Genomic DNA, 5,786 nt, shown 5'->3' with positions numbered 1-5,786 from the left:
ACCGAAACAGAACCCCAACGCACTGCCGCCACCAAGTCCATGCTGACCCAGACACCATCGGGCAGGGCAGGTCTGCCCCGTGCGTGTGGGAGACGGTGACTCTCTAGGAGTGAGTGACTGGTAGTTTAGAACTGGTGATCTCGCAGTTAGCAGCCCGACTGTCAACCAGTACCCCACCAGAGCTCCGACACCCATCCAAGGACAGGTTACTTGGTGTGGTTTCTGATCTTCCTGGGTCTGACTGGAACGGAAGCTGTCACAGGGAGGGAAAGGGAACGGCGAGCAGGGTTGGAAGGATGTGCTTGTCTAAGAGTTTCTCACAAAAATCAGCATCATCAAGAGTACTGGGTATGGAGGTGGTGGGGACCGAGAAAGCTAGTATCTCATAAAACTTTAATGTCCTGAGTTAACACAAAACAATCACAAGGAACAAAAAGAAACCGGAAATAATAGCCCATTCAAGTGAACAAGGCAGAAATTGTGTACGGAAGCCCAAAGGATGAACAAACTATAAGAATATGACACAACAATATTAAACAAGCTCAAGAAATTAGAGAGAAGGACAAAGAACTAGAGACCATAAGGAAAACGACACATGAACAAAATGAGATTACAAACACGTTGCAGAAATGAAACAGAAAGACTGGTCAGAAGACATAAAAACGCGTTACAAGGATTTAAAAACAGATTTGGGATAGTAGAAAAAAAAAACATTAGCAATCTACAGACTAAGGTAATCAGAATTATAAAGGCTGAAGAAGAACAACAGAGAAAAAGTATAAGTCTACTGAAAATAGGTTATAGAAATATGGAATACTATCAGCCAAATTAAGATGCATTGTATGGGAATCCCAGAAAAGGACAAAGAAAAGAAAGTATTTTAGCAAGCAATAGCAGGAAAAAAAATCCCCCAAATCGGATGAAGAACAAGAACTTACAGACCTAAGATGCTCAATGAAGTCCAAGCAGGATCTCCAAAGAGATCCATTTGAGACACATTATAATCAAGCTCTCAAAACTGCAGCTGAAGAAAAAGTACTGAGAGCAGCGATGGAGCAGTGAGCAGTGACGTGCCAACGCTTTCCAATAAGATCAAGTGTGGACTTTTCCTCAGAAACCTTGGAGGCCAGAAGGTAATGGAATGACCTTTAAAGTGCTGAAATAAAGCAACTGTCAGCTAAGAATACTGCATCTGGCAAAACTTTTCTTCAAAAATGAGGGGGAAATTACGACATTCCCAGATAAACAGAAGTTGGGAGGGTTATAAACACTAGATTTTTCCCTATAAGAAATGTTAGTTTTTCAGATGGGAAGGGCCATTAGACAGTAATTGGAAGGCAGACAAAGAAAAACTGATGTCCATTAAAGGGAATTATATGGGGAAATATAAGAGCAAGTTTAATGGCAATTTTGCTTTGTAGCTGGAGCCGTTACGGTCTTCACACGTTAAAGTGACAAATGTGAAACAAACTGTAAGTTCCTGGTGCAGGCACAGGGCAGGTCCTCTAATGGAGCAGAGTGGAGCCTACTCTTCTGCTGACATGCAGGCTTGTGCCACTTCCTCTCATCCAGGAAACAACACCTACTGCAGATGAAGCGGCTTCGGAGAGTTCATGGAGAAATGCCAGTTATCTTTTGATTCTATTTTCCAGAAACTCTTTGAGTCTCCCTTATGTATGATGACTGTGGTCCCATAAGGTTATAATAGAGTTCAGAAATCCTTACAGCAGAATGAAGAGCAGCGCGTGTCCTTTGCTAAAAGCGGTGATTCACCCTGAAATGGCATGGGGTGGGGATGCCTCACACCCATCTTAGGCTGCTTCAGGCAGGGAGCCCTCAGAGGCCGTGGGGCCACCCATGAGGCTGCTGCTTCCGTTGGCTGGTGCTCGGTGTGTGAGGCCTGGGACCGAGACAACAGCTCCTCTCATGGTGGGGGCTGCCCTTCATGCGGTCTGGCAGCAGCAGTGGTGGGAGAAAGAACTGGAAACATGGCCAAGAAAGGAGACTGAGTTGTGGGAGAAGTCACCAGAAGACCATTAGGGAAGGTGGGGGAAGGCAGGGGCGGGGAGGGAGGCCGGCTGCCCAGTGACTGTGTACAGTGGCAGGCAGGTGGGGGTGGATCGGAATCTCAGACATGCAATTGCAGCTGGCAGGAGAAGCTGGGCTGCTCTCCTGAATATACTATGATGTTCACAACCAAATCACAGAGCATCCTATCTGACAGAATATATTATGGACGTTAAGTGACACTAATCTACATAGTTAAGTTTACTTTGCAATATGACCATTTTAAAATGTCATGCTTTCCTGAAACTGAATGCCAGATAAAAAGAAATAATTTTAGCGGCCATCTAGCTCAGAAGCAACAAAGCCCACATGGAACAACATATCAGTCTGTGTGATCACGAGGTGTCGAACGGATCACTGAAGACAAATGGGTGCATAAGCAAATGTGGCAAAGAAAGCTGATGGTGCCCGGCTATCAAAAAGTATAGCGTCTGGGGTCTTAAAGGCTTGAAGGTAATCAAGCGGCCATCAAGCTCAGAAGCAACAAAGCCCACATGGAAGAAGCACACCAGCCTATGCAACCACGAGGTGTCAAAGGGATCAGGTATAAGGCATCATCAGAACAAAAAATCTTACCATAGTGAATGATGCGGGGAGTGCGAAGTGGAGACCCAAAGCCCATTAGTAGGCCACTGGAGATCCCCTTGCAGAGGGGTCTCGGGGAGGAGATGAGCCAGTCAGGGTGCGATGTAACAATGATGGAAAATACAACTTTCCTCTAGTTCCTAAATGTTTCCTCCCCGCTCCCACTACCATGACTCGAATTCGACCTTGCAAGTCTGGCTAGACCAGAGGATGTACACTGGTACAGATAGGAACTGAAAATCTAGGGAATCCAGGGCGGATGATCCCTACAGGACCAGTGGTGTGAGTGGCGAAACAGGGAGGGTAGAGGGAGAGTGGGTAGGAAAGAGGGAACCAATTACAAGGAACTATATGTGACCTCCTCCCTGGGGGACGGACAACAGAAAAGTGGGTGAAGGGAGATATGACAAAATACCAATTTATAAACTATCAAGGGCTCATGAGGGAGGGGGGAGCGGGGAGGGAGGGAAAAAATGAGGACCTAATGCCGGGGGTTTAAGTGGAGAGAAAATGTTTTGAGAATGATGTGCAAATGCGCTTTACACAATTGATGTGTGTATGGATTGCGATAACAGTTGTATGAGCCCCTAATAAAATGTTTTAAAAAAAAAGAAATAATTTTTCCATGTAAAAATACTACATCCACCATTTGTTAGTTTGCCTTCCTGTGGTGGCTTGCAGTGAAGCTGGGTGCTGTACTACTGTTTTTTTACAATGCCGGCAGGGTCCCCCAGGGCAAACAGGTTTCAGAGGAGCTCCAAAACGCAGAACCGACTCTGACGAAGGATCGGGCTGTTTACCTCTGAGGGATCAACCACTGAAAACTCAGGAACAGCAGCAAAGCCTTGTTAGATATAGTGCCTGACAACGGCCCTCGGGTGGGAAGGCGTTCAGAACAGGCCTGCAGTAGAGCTGCTTCCTCCAGGCACAGCTGCTCCGTAATGATGTGGACGGGAGAGAGCTTTGGGGACCTTCATTTGCTGATGGGCATGAACCAAAATGAATCTACTAATCGACTAATAATCAGAATGTGGAATGTACAAAGGATAAATTTGGGATAACTAGAAATTGTCAAAACCTCAATGGAATGTGTAAAGATCGATGTCCTAGGCATTAGTGAGTCAAAATGGACTAGTAGTAACCATTTTGAATCACACAACCTGATGGTTTCCTCCACAAGGAATGACAAATTCAGGAGGAATAGCATCACTTTCATACTCAAAAAGAACATTTCACCATCTATCTTGAAGTACAACGAAGTCCGTGGTCAGTTAGCATCTATCTGCCTACAAGGAATTCCAGTTACTGTCACTATTATTCAAATTTACACTCTGACCACTAACACTAGGCAGGAAGGGACTGAAGATTTCGACCCACTTCTTCAGTCTGAAATGGATCAAACACGCTGGATAAGTATTGGCAGTCTAATGCCAGGGTGGGAAACAAAAAGGGAGAGAACGATGGCTTTGGGGACAGAAGTGAAATTAGAGATCACGCGACGAAATCCTCCAATGGCTGCTTCTTTGCAAACACCTCGTTACGACAACACACACGGGGTCTCGCTATCACAGGATTCAGGATGGCGGACAGGAGGAGCTCAGCATTAGCAGCCCCAACGAGGCCAGGGTCAGACTGTGAAACAGATCGTCAATTGCTTGCATGTCACTTCTGGTTGATGTTGAAGAGAATTAAAAACAAGTCCACGAGAGCCAACCGGTGACCTGAGCACATCCCTCTGAATGGCGAGAACATCTTAAGAACAGAGCTGACACACGGAGCACTCACGACAGACCGGACCGCTGGGAAGTGACATCAGGAACAGCACACACGAAGAAGGCAATGGTCCTTCAGAATACAGGTAAGAATGAAAGATCAAAGCCGATGTCAGAAGAGACTGTGAAACTTACTCTTGAAAATACAGTAGCTAAAGCAGAGGGCAACTTCAGAAGACCGAGTCAAACCCTACAACGAAATGTGCAGACCTGGAGCTCGAAAACCAAAAGGCAGAGCACACTCGGCGTACCTCCAGCTGAAAGAACGGAGAGAACAATTCCAGCCTCAGTTTGAACTAGTGAAGGATTTATGGGCAAAATATGTATTGGATGATGCAGGAAGTATCAAAAATTATGGAAGATTCCACAGAGTCACTGTACCAAAAAGAAGTGGTGGACTTCCAACGGTTTCAAGAGGAAGCATATGATTAAGATCTACTACTACCAAAGGAAAAGGGCCATGCTGAAGTGCAGACAGTAGCTAACACCGAGACTCCAGGTATTGACGGAATACCATCTGAAATGCTTCAACAAGCTGAGGGGGCACTTTTTCATCTGTGCTAAGAAATTGGGAATGACGGGAAGCCTGTGCCCATTCCAAAGAAAGGTGACTCAACAGAACGCAGAAATGGAAACAAGACCATTAATATCACACGCGAGGAAAATTGGCTGGAGATCATTCAAAAGTGTTGCAGCATTACATTGACAGGGAGCTGCCAGGAATCCAGGATGGAGTCAGCTCGGACGTGGCGCTAGGAATACCCTTGCTTAGGTCAGATGGATCAGTTAGCACGAGGTAATGGGAATCTGTCAAACGGCAGTAAGAAACAGGAGAGGCAGTGCCAGTAGAGAGGGTGAGGTGTCTCAAAACAGAGAACTAAGTATAGGCACCAAAGTGAATATCTTAAAATTACAACTATTTAAGTATTAAAAGTGTAACTGAATAGTAGTAACGGCAAAAATGTAAGAGTATGGATATCTAAAAATGCCCTCCTCCATAAAAGCAATGCAAACAGGGACAAAAAAAAAAATCAGAATCTTTTTTTTGTCCTTTCTAGAGAATGACTGAGGAGCCCTGCCGGGTGGGTTATGCAGCGGGCTGCTAACCACGAGGTCAGCAATTTTAAGGATGCGTTCTCCTCCAGCTCGCAGCAGCCCTAAAGGCATTTTGTTCAAGAAAATCCTATCCTGACCCCAGTCCACTTCAGGCTAGACTGGAGCCTGTACACTGGTACAGAGAAGAGTTCATGACACATGGAATCCAGGTCCGATAAGCCTTCAGGATCAGAAATGGGAGTGCCTGGGAGTGCCGATTCCAGGAGGGGAGGGATCAGGGGGCAGAGGAGGGGAAGAAGGGGGAAC

General features: G+C 45.7%; 1 protein-coding gene across 2 annotated transcripts in view; it reads right to left on the bottom strand.

The window, feature by feature from the left end:
• The window catches only part of MAP2K5 (mitogen-activated protein kinase kinase 5), a 285,287-nt gene that overhangs the window by 154,622 nt on the left and 124,879 nt on the right, over window positions 1-5,786 (bottom strand). The gene's annotated exons all lie outside the window — the stretch shown is intronic.

This window comes from Echinops telfairi, unplaced genomic scaffold (genome assembly GCF_000313985.2).
Source record: "Echinops telfairi isolate 266 unplaced genomic scaffold, ASM31398v2 ScPeMD7_7475;HRSCAF=8513, whole genome shotgun sequence".
NCBI classification, from domain to species: Eukaryota; Metazoa; Chordata; class Mammalia; order Afrosoricida; family Tenrecidae; genus Echinops; species Echinops telfairi.
This window is presented reverse-complemented; position numbering and strand designations above follow the sequence as displayed.